This window comes from Mercenaria mercenaria, chromosome 1 (genome assembly GCF_021730395.1).
Source record: "Mercenaria mercenaria strain notata chromosome 1, MADL_Memer_1, whole genome shotgun sequence".
Classification (NCBI taxonomy): domain Eukaryota; kingdom Metazoa; phylum Mollusca; class Bivalvia; order Venerida; family Veneridae; genus Mercenaria; species Mercenaria mercenaria.
In genome coordinates, this window is record NC_069361.1 from 119538769 (window position 1) to 119558073 (window position 19305).

The window sequence follows — 19305 nt, forward strand, 5'->3', positions numbered from 1 at the left end:
CTAAACTTCCATATTCATAATGTCATTAACAATTGAGAGGCTTTAAAGTATTTTCTAAATTAAAATAAAGCAAAATTTGCATGCATGACAAATATTTCTTTTTCCCTTATTCTTGATATTTCTTTTCTGATTCCTCCAATTTGTGTCTTGAAGTAAGATTACACATCTTGTATTATTCGTGTAGCCATGTCACAATTTTTATGTAGAATAATGTAGAATTATGCTCTCAAAATAAAAAAAAAAACAATATCGTTGCACTGGACACATATTTTCCAGAAGAGTACACCTTTCTTAACTTCCATATGCATTATGCAATTAGCAATTGTGAGATTTCAATGTATTTTGCACACTACTTGATATTTTTATTCTCTGATTCTGGCAATATGATAGTACATTCTGTACGATCCATCAAACAGTTCAGTTTTTGTTGACCAATGCTTTGAACACTTGGGGCCCAACAGATGATCATCTGAAATGAGAAAATTTAGTATAAATCTTACATGTTTTATAGGTTAATAAAACCCCCAAATTTTAGAATGTAAACTCTTAGAATTATAACATATATTATATGACAGACATTATAATGAAAATGTCATTAAGAAGTGGAAAACAGTACCCTACACCAGTAATAAAGAATAAGTGACCTAGCTATGAATTCTAACTGATGATATATATGTGTCTGTTGTCTTCATGTATCTTCATTTTCAACTAATACTATGCACATGATCAATTCATGTCCATAATGTATACTAAATTTCTTTTGAATTGTTTGAATCTGTGAGTAGGCCAACACAATGTACAAGTGTATAAATATGATATTTTAAAGGCAATAACTCAAAAAGTAACCTGAAATATAATCATGCCTAATTCATGTTGATAATTTCAAATCAATTTATTTTTTTATTGTGGCACAGTATGCAAACTGTAGGAAAAAGAAATATAATAGTTTAAAAGGGGGCATAACACCCCTTATTTAGATTTTAGGCTAAAATAGATAAAGGCCATTACATTTATGGTAATAGTGTATTACAAGTTTCAAGGGTATTGGATACAAAGTGTGGGAGGTGCTGAGTACAATGAAGGACAAAAGAAACTGTAATATTTAATTAAAAATTCTAAAAGGGCCATAATTTGAGGAAAGGGTCATCAGATGTAAAATTTACTATAGTATGTGTATTTCTGCTGCTTGATCATGAAGTATACAATGATCCGTTTGGATATGATGGAATCTGCAGACAAAGTTTTAATGCACATGGTATGAAGGAAGCTGTGAAAGGATAATTTGAAAAAAATGACATAATCACTGAAGAAACAAATAATTAAATTTGATAGTCCTGACAATATGTGCATGTCCACTTCATGCTAATGTTGTATAACAAGTTTCATTTGAACTGATAAATAGCAATTACAGGAAAGAATTTAATAAATGCAGCTCTAAACTATCCTGTACCTTTTTGATGTCTTCTGTTCATGGTCCAACCAAAGCTCCATAAGGCTTCATTGATGGTTTTTTATTAACCATATCATACTGTAACTTAAATAAAGGACAAACTGTATTTATATATACATAACTTTTTTAATTGCTGACACATAATATTAAGAACAATTTAGAAGTACATAATTCTTAAATCAATTTTTACAGTTTGTAAAACAAGTGCTGAATGCCACATCTATTTTTCAAAATACTTTATAAACACCTACCTGTATACAATGGTGTGTAAATATGGCAGTCTTCTTCTTGCCAATTATAGCATTCATTGTCCCATTATTTCTTTGGTTTATCTTATATCTTCATCTGAAATATGTACAGTGTCAAAAAACTATGCGGAAACATATGGGTGGTTTTCAAAATAATGAAGTAAAAGTGTGACATTTGGGGTTGAAAATTCAAACCTATTTTTTATGGTGGTCACCTATTTTTTATGATACCAAATACTTCAAATTTCAAGGAAATAACTTTGGGAAAGAGCTGAGAAATACCAATCCTGAAGATAATATGTCAGCCTCTAGTGAATTTCCAGTAAGATGGGTGAGAAATGTTGCAGTGTTAATATGACAAGGAAATATGTATAACAGTTTTTCTTTTCAATATATATGATAAGTAATAGGTGTATGTGTATGGTTTGAAACTTATTTAATCAAATGTTTGTGGACATTGGATTTTAAATCGCCCTTTCTGCACAAATCTGACATGAAAATAAAATTTTACCAAGAAAAGATGTTGCTGAATGAAATATAATTAACATATTATTATAAAACCTGTTTTGTTTTCTCACATTTTGCAGGTTTAAGAAACACATGCCAAATTTCAAGAATGTCAAGTGATTTTAATTTCTAAAATTGTCAACTCAAAATTGTGTTGTTTTGTTTACAGATGCACATTGGACACATACTGACATCAAAGAAATACATGTATTCATTAATTATTAGTTTTCTGTTCAGATATTCAGAAAAAGACTAATGGTGATCATAAAAGCCTATGAACATTTTGTTTACTCCACAAAAAAACTACAAAACTGAAATTTTCACAACAAAAACATGAAAATTCAAAAGGATGTAATGCTTTAAATAAAAATAAGTGACTTTAAACATAACTTATACATTGAAATCATTTGGTTTACATGCACTGCTTATTCAGAGTAGAAAAATGACAAAATGCCATGCAGGGTAAAATGAAATAGTGAAGTTCATACATACTTTTTGTTACCAAGAAGATGATTGCAGAAAAAAAAATATAGAATATGTTCATAGTAAGTAAATTCTTTCAACTACATAATATTTACTAGTGAACATTTAATACATATTTAGGTAAACGTAGAAGCTTTAGAAGCAATAAAATTGATGTTTCTACTAGTCTTTTAAAACTAAAAACTAGTAACTTGGGAGAAAATGCAATGACATTTTAATTGTCCCTGGTTTCTTATATAATGCTTAATTATCAAGTAATGCCTAAATTTATCTTAAACACTGCAAAGAATTATAGAACTGCCTCCACATATAACAGTGTTGCTATGATAATTGATGAATATCAAAAAAGGGTGTACAAGGGACATCAGTTTTGGCTAAAAGTTTGTGGAAGTTTAGAAGTATTTAACATGTGAATTTGAAAGCTGCTTTTGTATCCAATAAAACTCCCTTTCAAGGGAAATTAAGTAAAAAAATAAAATATATTTAAAGAATAAAAGAAATCTGATTCTTAAAAACTGAAAAGGTGCACAGGTGAAATTGTTGGGTGTATAGACATAATTATATAAAGATTCTGAGAAAGCTGATCTATAAAACAAACAAAAAAGTCATAGGTGTTTTCACAGCTGTAAAGATAAAGATCATCTTAGAAAAACATTAGGACTTAAAAAAGTTATTGGGTTATGAAATTGTAGTGTTTGATATTTAAATTTAGTATTTTTTCACTATTTCTTTGTGAAGAGGGTTCTATCACAAGACATGAAATAATGGTAAGAATAAGATGTAGTGAATAAAAAAAAAGAATTTACTTTAAATGTGCAGAGTTTAGTTTACATAAAACGTCAAAGCTGTTACAATAAAGCTCAGTTTGACAAAGGTAAAACACAGTTGAAAACTATCCTTCATGCAAAATGTCACACTTTTTTTGGGTGCACATGGGACAAAATTAGCTATATAATTTAATTACTGCTTGAGCCATTCAGCTGAAATTGCACACATTTCTTGATTACATTGATACTGATATAAGGAACTTTAGCATTATATGGAATCTTGACAAGTGTGGATTTATGTACATGTAACTTCACTTCTCTAAGCTTATTCTGTAGGTCTGTAGCACAGTTGAAATACAAATGTAGTTGAACAATTCATGCATGCCATGAAAGAATCATTAATATATATATACATCTATTAATTAAATCTTGGTGTAATATAGATACTGTATGTTATTTCATTCAACTTGTATAAGTTTGTTGATATTTTAGTGCATGACAATGTTTCATTCAGACCCTTGACCTTGTCATCTATGCAGAGGTGTCCTTTCTTTGGCTTACTAACAGACATTGTTCATTTGTTTACAAAGTTATGGTAGATTTTACATAGAATATTGACATTTACCTGTCAGTGTCAGTACTGTTGTTGGTCACCATCATGTAGGCTATTCCTGTTGAAAAAGAAATGTTGACCAATGTGCACGCCTTGCGCAGGTTCAGACAGTTAACAAATGACATTATTTCCATGGTGCAGGTATTCTTTCTTCTGAAACAAACGCAAGTCGAATAAAATGCACGGTCGGCCTTATTAATGTTACTTTAGAAATCTTGATGGTTTTTACCAGATGTTCAGCACTTACAATCAAGCATGTTTTAAGGCATACTGAGGGTTTCTGGCCGTCTGAAGTTAAACTAAAGTCAATTCGACAATGCTCTATTCTGATCGATTCACTGTCTATGAAACAATGCGTTAATTCTGCATCTACCAGTAGATCTAATGATAAACTCTGGTGACAGTGATACATGCATATGCTACTGTGCACAGTTTGTTTTCCGCCACATGTCTACAGGATACATTTAAATGGTTATGACTAGGCAAATCTTCCCAGATCTTGAGACAGAGTTGACTGATTATCAACCTTGTCTTGAACTCGTTGCAAAAATAATTTATTTATATAAATCTATATAATTTTCACTTACCATGATATCGTTCCTGCCAGATCAACTCGACCTGTCAAATTATGTAAACACACGGGACGCCGTTTGACAGCACAGTCATGTAAACTTCCGAAGGAAATAGTCCAAATTTATTCCAGTTACTTCCATAAGCGATATTATCGTGAATTATAATCATATGCATAATGTATCGAATATAGGTTTAAGCATAAATTTAATGTGTGTGAATCATGTTCTTCAACTGTTTTCACGTTAAGCGCCTAAAATCATGTAATCCATAAGGCCATGTGCTCAGCCTGATCACATTTCTACGCACTATCACATTTTTGTGTGAAAAAATATGCTGAAATTTACATTTATTTTTCTGTCAATTACTTTGTGACTGCAACCGCTTCTAAAAATAAAATTGACACATCCGAGTTTTGTGTGTATTGCCCTTGTAATGATATTATGGATTTTTGTCATAAATACGTAGATTTATGTCAAATTAGTAGTGAAACGATGATGTCAGCATGAAAAAAAAAAAGAGAAAATAAAAACTATCTGAAATGATCGGCTCTGACAGGCGTTTTCATTGAATTTGTTTAAAAATTTATTGCTCGCAGGAAGTAGATAAATTATCTAGGTAGGTTTTGGTCACAATTTTAGACAGAATAATGCTTGTGTGTAGCAGTTCTCGATTTTGAAAAAAACATGACCTCCTAAAAATATTTTTTCTTTCTTCTGTCCAGAATTTCGGGTACAAGTTGACATTTATTTTTCAAGATATATACTTCAAAAGAGAGCTTAGTCATTTTCAACAGGTGTTTCATTCATCAAATTGTGTAACTTTTCAGTAATAATTCGCAAAATGGTTGTAAAGACGAACACTAAAATGTCGATATTTTGGCTATAGAATGTAGCTTAAGATGAAAAAATGAAGTCCCCGCTTTTCAGAAAAACGGAATTTATTTGTAGATTCTTCTGGGTCACTAGCCATGGAACCACGGCACGGATGTATATCACCATATAACAACAAATAAACAGAAAGAAACGCTGTTGCTACTTTTAGAATTATAAACATATGTATTTTTCTGTTTCTTCTGAATATGTTTAAAGCTTTTAACAAAATTATCATAGACTGTAAGTTGACTGTATGTAATCACATTCCTGGTCTTTTCAACACAGTAAGACAAACCTATCAAGTCACAATTGTTTATACAGTTTGCAATTATGCTAGCAGTTAAGAATAATATCTGAAGTCCAAAAACATCCATTTTAGCTTCACAGATTGTTCCAGAGAACATTTGATAAATTTAGTGGTATATTACCTTCCAATATCTGGCCCTAGTTATTGCTGAAAACACTTTGAATAATATATTGAACTTGCACAATATGCAGCGTAAACACCATATAAGCTGAAACTATTTATTGACTGAGTAAACCTCATCTTAGTGGACGATAATCTGATATTGTCTAATAGCGTCTCCCCATCGTGTACCGAAGTGGATGGGGTGCTGGTTACCAGGTATCATATACATCTGTAATCGGTTAAATGTCTGTACACATTTTAACCGTTTCTTTGATTATAAAAAAAGATATAAGTCTGTTTAAAATACTGTGTAAAATACTTGTAAAACAACAAAGTAGGATTTTTCAGAACAGGAAGTAAACAACGTTGTGCCTCGCTGGGCTATACTTCAAACTTGACTCTCCCTCGATCACTTTGAAGTTGTACTAGAAGCTGAAAATTACCGATATAGAAATAACGAGGCAATAACATTTAATTTTTGCTACAATGTTGCATTGTTGTAAATGTATCGTAGACTTAAAACTGAATGGCATTAATCAAATACGGGTAGTTAAAACTGTCTTAATAGCTATATATACATTTGTTTATAAACCTTACATGGTAATTAAGTGATATTAGATTGATTTACTGTCCTAGTTATTATTTATAAGAAATAATGTGTAGAAAATCTTGTTTTAACGTTTACACAGAAAGAGGTTAAACGTCCACATGTAGCCCAAGTAAATTATTCTCGCGACGTTAAATTGATTTTGAGTAAAATGCGATTTTCTATATGTTCTTTCGATTTTTATTGCCCTTAATCTAAAACAGTAAATGAAACGTAATAACGTTTTTTCTTTTCCTTGTAACAAACATATTGACGTCATCACACTTACGCATGACGAAATTTAGCGAAAGCGTGTTTTAACAGCAACAAGCATATTGAAATCAACTTTTCAATATAATATTAATTAAGCGTGTCCTTTCTTATTACAGCATATTTGATTCCTTCTTATTTGGTAAGTATTCATTACTGGTATCCATGCTGTATTTAGACATTCATGTTTCTGACTATTAAAGATATCATAACAAAATTAACATCGCAGAAATAAGCAAATTTAGCAACGATCGATATATTGGTACACGAATCATTTGTAAATAAGAATTTTCATTTTTCAAAATTTTCCCTTTCCCGACCTAATCTGAAGCAGGAATTATAGCATTCAAACTTCTACGCCAAATAGTATAAATGCAAGTCAATTATATAGTTATACTTTACATTTTATACGAAAATAAAAAACAGAACCAAACCGCCAAAAATAAACGACATTACTGCAAACTGCGTTTGACTACTTATTCAAAATTCTAAAACAGATGTAATCTTTGTAAAATCTTGATTAATTTAAAGGCAACAGTTTCAGAGCGATGTTTAAAATAGCCAAGATAATGAGCTGACAAATATTATGAATAAGGTACTGTCATTTTTCGTAGTAACTGAAGGGCCATTACTCAAGTGACTGGAAATATCCAGCTAGTTATAGAACTGTTCTGAGATATGATATCTATTAGCATAGTCGTCAAGTTTGGTGAACAATTGATAAGATCTGCTCAATTTAAGGACCGGTCACTATTAATTTTCGAAATTATAGTAATTCAAGCCACTGAAACAGCACAGAAGGATTATCAAACTCAGCGGACATACTATTCACATAAAAATAGTGAAAAAAGTTTGGTGAGCATTCAAAAAGAACTGCTGAAGATTGAGTCTGGACACTTGTCAACTTAAGCATATTTGAGAAATGCAATGGCAATAACTTCAGAGAAACTTCGCCTAGGCATTGTGCTTATCAACACCGTGATAATATATAAGGGTGGAAATAATTAGAGCTGTCTGAAAAACAGCGCGCTCCACTATTGGCGATTTGACAGTAAAATGAATAAGTTTTATGTCTCAGTTCCAAAGGTATGTCTATAAAATACGCTTTCGAAAAAAGGAGAAAAAAAAAACATAAAAATAATTCCAAGTATAACAACTTGGTGACCTTGACCTTGGGCAGAGGGCCGAGTCAATGCACATACAACGTATTTTGTTTGTACGTAGGACAATGTTTATGTAATGTTACAGTAAGATATAAGCAAAAGTAACAAATATATGACAGAAAGACATAGTCTGCCGAACAACTTTAACCTTAAAAATAGCCCAAGTATAACACCTTAGAGATCTTGCTTTTTAGTATAATGGGCCCAGCCCCTGCACATTATTTGTTTGTATGCTGGACAATGTGTATGTGAAGTTACAGTAAAATATAAGAAATAGTAACAAAAATATGACAGAAAAACAAAGGTAGCAGAAAAACTTACCCTTAAAAATAACTTAAATAATACACCTTGGTAACCTTAACCTTAGCTGTGATGGGCCCAACCCCTACACATATTTTGTTTGTATGCTGGACAATGTTTACGTGAAGTTGCAATAGGATATAAGCATTAGTAGCAAAGGTATTACAGAAAATATTTAACCGTAATAGTAACGCAAATACAACACTTTGGTGAACTTTATCTTAGGCATAATGGGCCAAGCACCTGCAATACTTAACTGTAAAGAGTAGGATATAAGCAAAAGTAACAAAGAAAATCAAAAGTTTCCGAAAAACTTTGACCGAGAAAGCTCATGCGAACGCCGGGGCGAGTAGAATAGCTCCCTTTCTCCGAATAGTAGAGCTAAAAATGAAGCATGAGCGTGATTAAAGAGTAAATTTCAAACGATGTGCTAACAATAAGTTATAAATTGAATTAGATAGCAAGAAGGCTGTAGTTAGATTTATCGAAAGGGCATTTTTAAGGTGCATTGGAAAACAAGAAAAAATTGCAAATTAATATTTGAAAAATTATTGATTTTTTATTGTAAAATTGGAATAATATTTTGTTACACGAGCAATTAAAATATAGCTGGTATAAAGCTGTTTTAACTCAATATAATTATAAATACAATATAGAAACAACATTTAAACAGTCAACAATCAAAGTTATACAAAAAATGTGTCAAAATCAAACGTTTTTAATTTTTAAGTGTCATGGTTCAGGTCTTTACATTTGATTAGCTAAGTTACAGTGTCATTCTAGTGGTAAATTACTAAATTTCTATATCTACCAACTCTCGGGATGCATGCATGAACTGTGCAAAGTTTCATTACAACGTTATAACATTTGTCAAATATATGGAAGTTGTCATAAGAACATATTTGAAACCTTCCTTCCATCACAATTTTCCACAAAAACAACAGTTTGCTAAAGGTAAAACTTGGCAATGTGGGTTTTCCACGGCGATAGTTTAGGTAGTGACTTATTAAGGAACCGTACACTTCTGAGGTGAAGTTAATGTGTGTGAGCTACCAACTACAGAGAAAAAAAAGCATGAACCATTTGTTTTGTGAAAATGTCATTTTATTTTAAATGACGAAAAAAAAAAACTATATCTTTTTGATATAGCGAAAGAATCAAAAGCAAAAGTTTAATACTGTTACAAAAATCGATAAACCAATAAGAGCTCCATCCATAGGTGGGTAATACTAAATCACCACAAGCAACTTAAGCAATATGTCTAAGTTGCGTACCTACCCTAACCTCAGAAGTGAAAGATGAACTGGACAGTTTAATACAAAGTATGTCAAATGTAAATTGGGTTAATGACTAGATTCTTAATGTCCTAATTTATTGCAATACCAATAACACCTTCAAAAAATAAAAAATGCTGTGAACACTGGCAGTTACGAATAAAACGTGCGCACTTGAATGTGTTCACCAAGTTACTGTATGTGTATCTACATGTCCTATTACTATAAAAATGCTTGCGCTTACATTTAGTCTTATCCGAACAAACTTATTGATAAATACTCAATTAACTTACTGAAATGCTACACCCATCACAATCAGTCTTATACTGGCATTGTGAGAATGCACACTGGTGTTATTATAGTGCCTATGCAATCAGTCTTATACTGACACTGCATGGTTTTCTTATTACATAGTATCATTATTATTATCCTTGCAAAAATGTCTTTTACTTAAACTAAAATCAGAGCATGATTATAATACATTTTCAATCAGTCTTGTACTGGCATTGCAGATTCTGCTACATTTCTATGATCTTAACAATTCGAATCAGTCTTTTTGTGACATTGTAGCGTATAAAAAGTGATTTTTACTGCTGTACAAGTTTACGGATTTTGGGTAAAAACACAATGAATTTAATTTATACAATTTCAAAAATTTACGAAATCACAAGGTCTGCCGGTTTATTTGACCTTACACAGCAAATTGATACGAGACAAATGTTTACGAATCTGATTTGTTCGTCAAGAATAGTAAAATTTAGCAGCAGCAAAATATACCCGTTCAAATGTGTATGATCAACACAGTTCTTGGCATAACATATAACATTTTGCAATGATTTGACATTAAGTACAATCATCCTTTCACTGACATTGTATATGATCAACACAATTCTTAGCATAAGCATACTATGTTACTATTTGCAATGATTTTACATTGATTACAATAAGCATTTTACTGACATTGTAATTTGTGTATGATTAACACAATTCTTAGCATAATATGTTGCTTCTTGCAATAATTTGACAGTAATTACAAACAGCCTTTGAATATGATCAATACAATTCTTAGCATAATTGTTACTTTTTGCAATGATTTAACATTAATTACAATCAGCCTTTTACTGATATTGCAATTTGTATATGATTAACACACTTCTTAGCATAATATGTTTGTTTTGTTTTTTTTGCAATAAATTGACAATAATTACAAAAGGCCTTTTACTGATATTGTTTATGATTACCACAATTCCTAGCATATTATGTTGCTTTTTGGAATGTTTTGACATGAATTACAATCAGACGTTTACTGACATTGTTTATGATTAACACAATACTTACCATAATATGTTGCCTTTTGCAATGATTTCACAATTATTACAATCAGTCTTATACTAATATTGTATTTGATTCACATAATTTTAGCATAATATGCTACTTTTTTGCAATGATTTGACAATAATTACAATCAGTCTTTTACTGACATTGCATTATTCTCACAGATTTTAGCAATAGCATATTATGCTAGCTTTATATCACATTACAAAAACTATAATTCAATCTTTGACAGAAAGGCTTGAATAATACAAATTTTGCATTATTATGCTACTTTTTCAATCAGTCTTATACTGGCATTGCATGTTATACTGGGTTTTATTATAATTACAATCAGCCTTATACTGACATTGCATAATTTTCATATTTGACACGGATACGTTTGAGATACGTTTCAGTCTATAATATTACATCTTTAGAATGTTGTAACATATATTTGAAAATTTATTCAGTATTATAAGCAAATTTATTATGAAACTGTGAGAAAACCCTTGCTATAAAAAAGCGGTGAAGGTCAAACTTGTCGTCACTGTCGAATCGATTGTTGTTATGTCCTCAAGCTATATTTTGCATTGAATGAAATAATAATATAGAATCTACATATCAAAGTTTTAGAAACAGCATTTGTTATCGTAAAGTATTTGTCAAGATATTGCAATTTTCGATTCAACTGTATGTGAATGTTTCTGGCAATTTTTGTAGATTTATTTTGTCCATTTATTGATTTAAGTCAAGAAGCTTGTACTGTTGGCTATATCTCATTTCTTTTTGTTCATAAATATACATGTAAAAAAACCATCTCCGCCGATGACATCAACTTACAATGTATATATAAAATCCTTACTTTTACATCTGTATATTTAAAGGTCATTTAAAGCAAATATGTGTACTGATCGTGAACTCAATAGGTTTTATTCATTGTGTAAAATCTTAATATAAAGTCACTTAAGGCGCATGTGTGTTGACTGTAAATTTAGTAGACATGTGCAGTTGTGCAGAAATAGTGCACGAATCACATTAATAGTATGTTTTATTCACAGTGGCTATATATTTAAATGTCGTTTAAAGCACATGTGTACTGACCGTGAACTTAATAGGCACAGTTATGTACATGGCAGCCTATCACGGATTAGGAATAGATAGTGTACAACTTGCGTTAGTTCACAGACCATATTTATATAAGGTATTGACGGTTGTGTATAAAGCAACCTATTCTATCACGCTTTTACTTGCACATTTTTTATTTATTCACAGTGTATTGTTCAGACCTTTTTATAAGTTAATCACACAATTTTAATGAAAATAAGGATTACCTTTGCAACGCCGTTATTTTTTATTTGCTTTACAGTTGTTTTTGTGTGTGTGTGTAAAGGCAATAGCATTTAACACATTATGTATATTATATTCTATGGTTTGAATATGCAACTATGTACAAGTTCTTAATAGTTACTTATATTTCGAAGTGTCATGTTACTTTTGTGATATGTTCTATTAAGAGATGTCATGTAGTTGAAAATGTACATCTTGAGTTGAAATCAATAAGTAAATAACCTTTATATGACTGCCTCTAATGAAATCTTGCATAAAATTTCACTTAATGTGCAAGGCCTAAAAGACAAGTTAACGCGTGCTAGACTTCGCCAATGGTTAATCCAACAAAGAGCTAATATTGTATTATTGCAAGAAACGCATTTTACGAATGACTTAATGCTAAATTTAAATAAAGAATTCAGTAACTGGGAAATGCTTCATTCCTTTGGAGAAACTAATAGTAAAGGGTGTTATATCTTAATACGTAAACAGATAAACTTTAAGGTAGTTGATACTTCAAGTGACGTAAATGGAAGATATGTTTTTATTGATATAGAAGCAAATGATAATCTTTATTCTTTGTTAAACATTTACGCACCAAAAGATAAACAGATAAGAAATCTTTTTTATTTTATTATTTTGAAACTGTCTTAACAATTTTAAAAGATCATTCTTCTGGTATAAAGGTAATTGGGGGAGACTTTAACGAACACAAATAACTAGAGCATAGTTTCTAGTAGTAACCTTGATAAACTAATTAATACTTATCTTGAAAATGAAGAATATTGTAAACTTATTCATGACATTATTGACAGGTGTATAAACTTACCACTATTTAACAAAGAGTTAAATGGGAAATTTGTAAGTATGTAATAAAGGAATGCTCCATTAAAAATTCAAAAAAGAAATCAAGAGAAATGCACAATAGATTGTATCATTTAGAAAAGGAATTAAACTTATTGTATACTGAACAAAGCGATAATAATCTAAATTTTGTGACGTAAATACACCAATGACGGCCTTAATGTCGCGCAAACGCCGAGTTCATTATGTCTTTCATTGGTATAAACAGGACCTTCAGAGTTCATAACAATCCTAAGAATCGTTTTTATTTGAATATATTCACATGATGTACATTTTTGCGTATTTGACAGTCAAAGTATATATATATATATATATATATCAAAGTCAGGTAAAGCTGCTTGCCCACAGTTTGGTTGAAATTTTTCAACATGTTCATGTCCGCCAAGTTTAACACAAAATTTGTATGTGTCGCGCTAAAACATGTACTATAACTATTGAATATGTTATCTGGCTCCGTATTCAAGGGTAAGTATAGCGGTGGGGGAAGTGGGTAGAAAATAAATCAGTTTATCCACTATGAATTAAAACGGAGCGGTCAAATGTCTTTATTTTCAGATATAGGTTTCTTAATTATTCCCAAACAGGAAAATAGAATATATTACCGGACGGCTAGAAAATCCCCTGAGGATTTGCTAGGCATCCGGTAACCGGATAGCTAGAACGTAGGCTAGGCGTCCGGTTACTGGACCCTTCCAATAGAAAAAGTGGAAACACAGGTCACTCAACACGACAAAAATGAAAATATTGCAGGCTCGGTTCATGGACTGTAGTGGAAATGCACGCTACCGCCCACACCCTCTAGCATCGGGATAAGCAGAACTCAAAATTTACACATGCTACACGTACACAAATAATTTTGAGACATCCTCAGATTTGTTAGGGTTAAACGAGGTCACCGTTCATTCCCAAGTAAGGTCAAATGAATTATGCCAATTGTTTAATAAAATTAGTAACTGATCCAAAACAATTCCCATAGTATTTCGCGATTTTAAAATTTAGTGCCTATGCTGAAGCGAATGTAGGCAATATAGTGAGAGGGGTATAGTTTAGTCAAAATAATTCAACGTTCAGATTGTCTTATATTTGTGATTGGCAGTCTAAACAAGTTTAATTCTTACATGCATTACAAAGATCTATGTGCAAACTTTCTCCCAAGACCCAATAACTAGAGTTTTGATCGCAACCGCAGCCCGCCATTCCAAAAAGAAAAAAAATCTATGCCTACCTCGGCCATTGTTGTTGTTGTTCATTCTGTTGTGTTCTTTTTCCTCCGTATCCTGTATGTAGTCGCAAATCCACAGTCGATTAGAAATCAATTCGGTTGATAATGAATCTTTCCAGTAGCGAAATAATTACGAAAATTAATCTACTTAAATACTGGAAAGACTAGTTAGCGGAAATCATGTTACTATGTAGATATGTTTACACACCGGCTTAAAGAGGTACATGACACTGCGCAACCAATGTACGCAGGATATGTAGAGGTAAGCCGAATGAGGTCATGAATATGCAAATGAAGTATAAAGCGAATATGGACTACCGTCGTGTGCGTAAACACACTGCACATACAGAGGCGCTTTATCGATGAAACGAGGTACTAAGATTTTTTAGTCCATTGTGTGTGTATTTCATCGTATACGCATGTCACAGGTTGAGAAAAATGCGCAGTCAGTCCGGGGCCTGAACCCGGTGCCCTTCGGTTACAGGACGAGTGCTCTACCGACTGAGCTAACCGGGTGCCTGACACATATCACCCTTATGTGACCAACTCCGTACCGTGACGTACACCCCTACAAATTTGAAATTCGTCCTCGAATTCCAGAGGCACATCATATTGCAAGCGTCGTAAGACTGATCAAGCAAGCATGTCACGGTCCCTTTTTTGGCCCCAAATGTCACAGGGTGAGAAACATGTGCAGTCAATCCGGGGCTCGAACCCGGGACCCGTCGCTTACAGGGCGAGTGAGCCTACCGGCTGTCTAACACATCTTCTCCCCTAATGTGACCAAGTCCGTACCGTGACATACACAAGAAAAAGCAGTCTTTGGCCTATCTGATTCTTTCATGGCGACTTGCCAAGGACCTGAACGAAGGTCCAATTTACTAGAATACTTGGAAAAAACGAGGCAATCTATCGTCTCCTCAATGCGAGGAAGTGAATAAGCATCCTGCATCGTGCGTCCATAAAAGCGGCGAAAATCGATACAGAAGCGAAGAGAATTGTTTTTCTTGCAAACCAGAACGATGTTTTAAAGAGAATGGACTATGGGACTTCCGTATCACACAAGTATAAAGCATCTCTTTCAGGTGTTCACGCACCTCTTTATTCATCCCAGGTGGTATCCTCCTATAAGGATCCTTGAAAGGAGTGGGATCAGTCAACTTGATCCCGTGCTCGACAAGAGTTGTGCAACCAATGTCAGTAGTTCCACTTGAAAAAAAATGAATTTCCACTGATCTAAGAAATTCCTTGCACTAGTCTGTCCGGATTCAGTCAAATGTTCCGACGATATCGAAATACCAAGATCCTGTAAAGACTTGTCGTGATTATTGGTTTTGTCAGCAGTTCCTTCAAAAGGATCAACGCTGCGAACAACATTAACATTATGGAGCTGAAAAAATGTCTGACGATAAGAAATAATCATGGTTCTGGCAGAAATGCTGCATACTCTAACTGGTATACGTGAGAAAGAACCCACAGACTTGACTTTAACAACCCTTTGGCATATGTTTAAGACGGAACTTTCATTTACTTCTAACTTCTGTGTGATATAAAAGATGTGAGCGTATCTAATCCTTTTGATTTTATAAATGTTTAAAACTTGTAACATTGAGTGTTGACACTTCAGACGCTAATGAAAAAAAAAATCAATCTCCTACATATATACACGTACTCGTACATTTCCTAATTTCTCGTAAATGCGAAGACACGAGTTGCATGTTTGAGATGGCGATACCCCGTTCAAATTTCAATGTGGTGATGTAGACTAGCCACTAGGTTGATGGAAAAGAATTTGTCACAAAATTTGGTTTTTATACTTTTTCTTTAATTTATGAAGTAGTGACAAATGCCAGTCTATGTTAGAGATTTTGTCAGAAAACGGATTGCATTATTAAATGTTATATAATATTGGACACAGGATATAAACATGCTACACTGACACTTTTAAGAATAAAACTTAAAACAAACGTATTATTATCTAGGAGCTAGTCTAGTCGTGATGCTGACAGTTTCCTGTGGAAAACACAGAATCAAGGAAAACTGTAAAGGTTAGTCTGGCTACCGACAAGACCATCTTTCTTATTTTTTTTTCAATCATTACTCATATTCTGCTCAGTCTTATTTACCTTTTTTACCTTTGTATGAAACAGATGAAATAATATATAATAATGAGCCAGATTTTACTCAGTCAAAAATTATGGTTATTAAGCAAACTCATAAAAGGTACAAACGATATTCGAAATTATCCATTAAACCCTTTGTAGCACAACATGTTTTCACCAAAGTGTTCCATGTAGTTTATAACACAACGATACTGCGATGTCCAAAAGTCGAGATAACGAGACAACGATGTTGAAAAGTCAAAGTCACGATGATTAAAACACTAAACTACGGTGGTGGAAAGTCGAAACCACGAAACTACATGTTTCGTTACTTCGACTTTTCAACATCGTAGTAACATTGTTTCGAGCTCACATTATGCGGCTGTGGCTCTAACGGGACACCGTAAAAAGCAAACGAATAATATTCTTTTTTTTTACGTTTTACGGAACATTTAACATTTTAAGCATCTCCCCTGTACTCATATTTGTAATGTTTGACAGGTTTCTTATGTTAACAAAAAACACTCTCTATGGAATATATTTTATTTTGTGTTTTACAAAGGATGTTGTTTTAAACTTGAAAAAAAAATGCTAAATGAATTAACCTTGTCACAGCAACAGCCTCTGTACAACACATAAATACAGTTTTCCCGTGGTGCTTGTCAGATTATGCGCTATATTCGAAATCAGGGTTTGTAATAAAGTTAGATAAATTAGATAAATTAATATATGGTTATATAGTTACACAAGGAATTTTTCTTCGGCGATTAAAATTCCACGTTTTGTGCTAATATTAAAATAAATATTCTTCATTTTAACTATGTTTAACCTTTCATCAATTCCGAGAACGGTATACCTCGGAATTATTTTCTAAAGCCTGATCGGTTAAAACTCGAATATTACCTAAGAAACTATTCAAGGCATATATGTCGGCCTAAAATGTGCTTACCTAAATGCTATCAAATGCATAAAATATTGAGTTCTTTCTTAACGCATAGATAATAACGACTTTTGATGGAATATTATACAGGTACATGTACTTGTTAAAAATAAAAAATAATTTGTAAATGTTTACTATGTCATGAACATCGGTAGTGATTCTTCATGTATTATGATTTACTTGCGAGATAAATAATTTCAGTTCTGATCAACGTGATTTTAATGTTGAATAAAATCATTACACAGTAACAAAGGACTATTCGGTTAAATTCTACGTAAAACGAATTAAAATGAGCTTGTCATATGAGCCGCGCCATGTGAAAACCAACATAGTGCGTTTGCGACCAACATGGATCCAGACCAGCATGCGCATCTGCGCAGTCTGACCAGGATTCATGTTGTTCGCTAACGGTTTCTCTAATTGCAATAGGCTTTGAAAGTGAACAGCATGGATCCTGACCAGAATGCGCGGATGCGCAGGCTTGTCTGGATCCATGCTGGTCGCAAAGCCACTATGTTGGTTTTCTCATTTCGAGGCTCATATATTAATTACAAAAAAGAGGAGATACAGAAAAAGATACTTAATTGTTCTGTCGTTTAATTTGGGGGTAGGGGTAGCGTAATGTAATTGTACGAGAAAATAAATTCGACGACAAATAATTTTGTTCCTTTAATTAACAGAGAAAAAAAAATCATCAAGTTAGTTTTCTGTAAATATCTTACGTTTGGGTTTTTCATGAAACAAGACAAAGAAGGACACTTTTATTTAAAACTCAATGTCATATTTGTCGCTCCAGCCTCACTTTAAAGTTACCCGACTGGACAGTTTTTGTGAAATTTGTCAAGATATACATTTCCACAACTTTTGGCATAAACTGTAATAATATGACACATGAAAATGATAAGGCGAGATAAAAGTTAGATATTGGTAAAAGTGCAAGTAAAATGTACATTTTCTGCATTATTTCAAAAATGTTGCAACTGTTTACTACCTTCTGCACAATATCTTTGGTTAGTTATGAGCATTTTCTGCAAAAACGTTTATGTCAACAAACCCTTTGTACCAATAATTTTAAACACTTAAGTGCTGTCATTTTTTTTTATAGATTTTAAATAGAAATTATTCTTCGCCTAAAATTTGTAGTAAAGTCCCTTTAACGTTAATTAAATATTGGCTTTTAATTAAAACGATCTCCATAAGTTTGATACAACTTCCAAAAGAGTGTTATGTGAAAATATGATATCGATACTTGTTGACTGAAAAGAACAATTTATAAAAACAGTCTGACGGATGTGAAATCACGATTTATGAAATCTGTTATAGAAATGTCATCGGTATTAAATACGCAATAAATGAGGAAAATGCTGAACATTATATTAAAGAAAATGTCGAAACGGAACACAATAACTTCAACTTGAGCGCATACCGTCTTAAGGCGCACTGTTTCCGTTCTCATTTGTTAATGTCTGCGCTCACATGCTGGTTTAATGTTTAATATAATAATAATAAATCCTTTTCAAACAAAAACAGATGATGTCCACATTAAAGAAGCCCTCTGATTGTCAAGAAAAGAATGAAAATTCAATGTTCTCTGAAAGACAGATTCTTATGTTACTTCTGCAATATTTTCATTTTTAACTTAAAATAATAACAAACAAATAACATACATTGGCTTCTATTTGTAAAATATGCACGCAAAAGTATTACTTTCCACTTAGTTTCATCTCTTGTTTACTTTTATCAATGATAGCCTAAATGTACATAATACTAGTAATATGGTATTTCATTTTGGTCATATTTTCTGAAATACTATATATGATAATTTATTTCATAGATCACAAAATATTTATAGCACAACTGAAACACGTATAAAAACATCTAAAGGCAGTTAGTTGCATGTTTATTGTGAATCCCTAGTTACTTATATACACATTGGTTCATTTACATAAATTATGCTACTAAGTTCTTGTCTATAACACTAAGCATATAAATTGACCATTTCTCTGAGGGCAAATACTA

General features: G+C 32.3%; 1 long non-coding RNA gene across 1 annotated transcript; it reads right to left on the bottom strand.

The window, feature by feature from the left end:
- Nucleotides 1-1701: 1701 nt before the first annotated feature.
- LOC123545261 (uncharacterized) lies at nucleotides 1702-6279 on the bottom strand. Its single transcript, XR_006685296.2, has 3 exons — nucleotides 4656-6279; nucleotides 4081-4221; nucleotides 1702-1795 (listed from the first exon to the last, which is right to left on the bottom strand). It is a non-coding gene; the product is annotated as an uncharacterized LOC123545261 (long non-coding RNA).
- Nucleotides 6280-19305: the final 13026 nt, after the last annotated feature.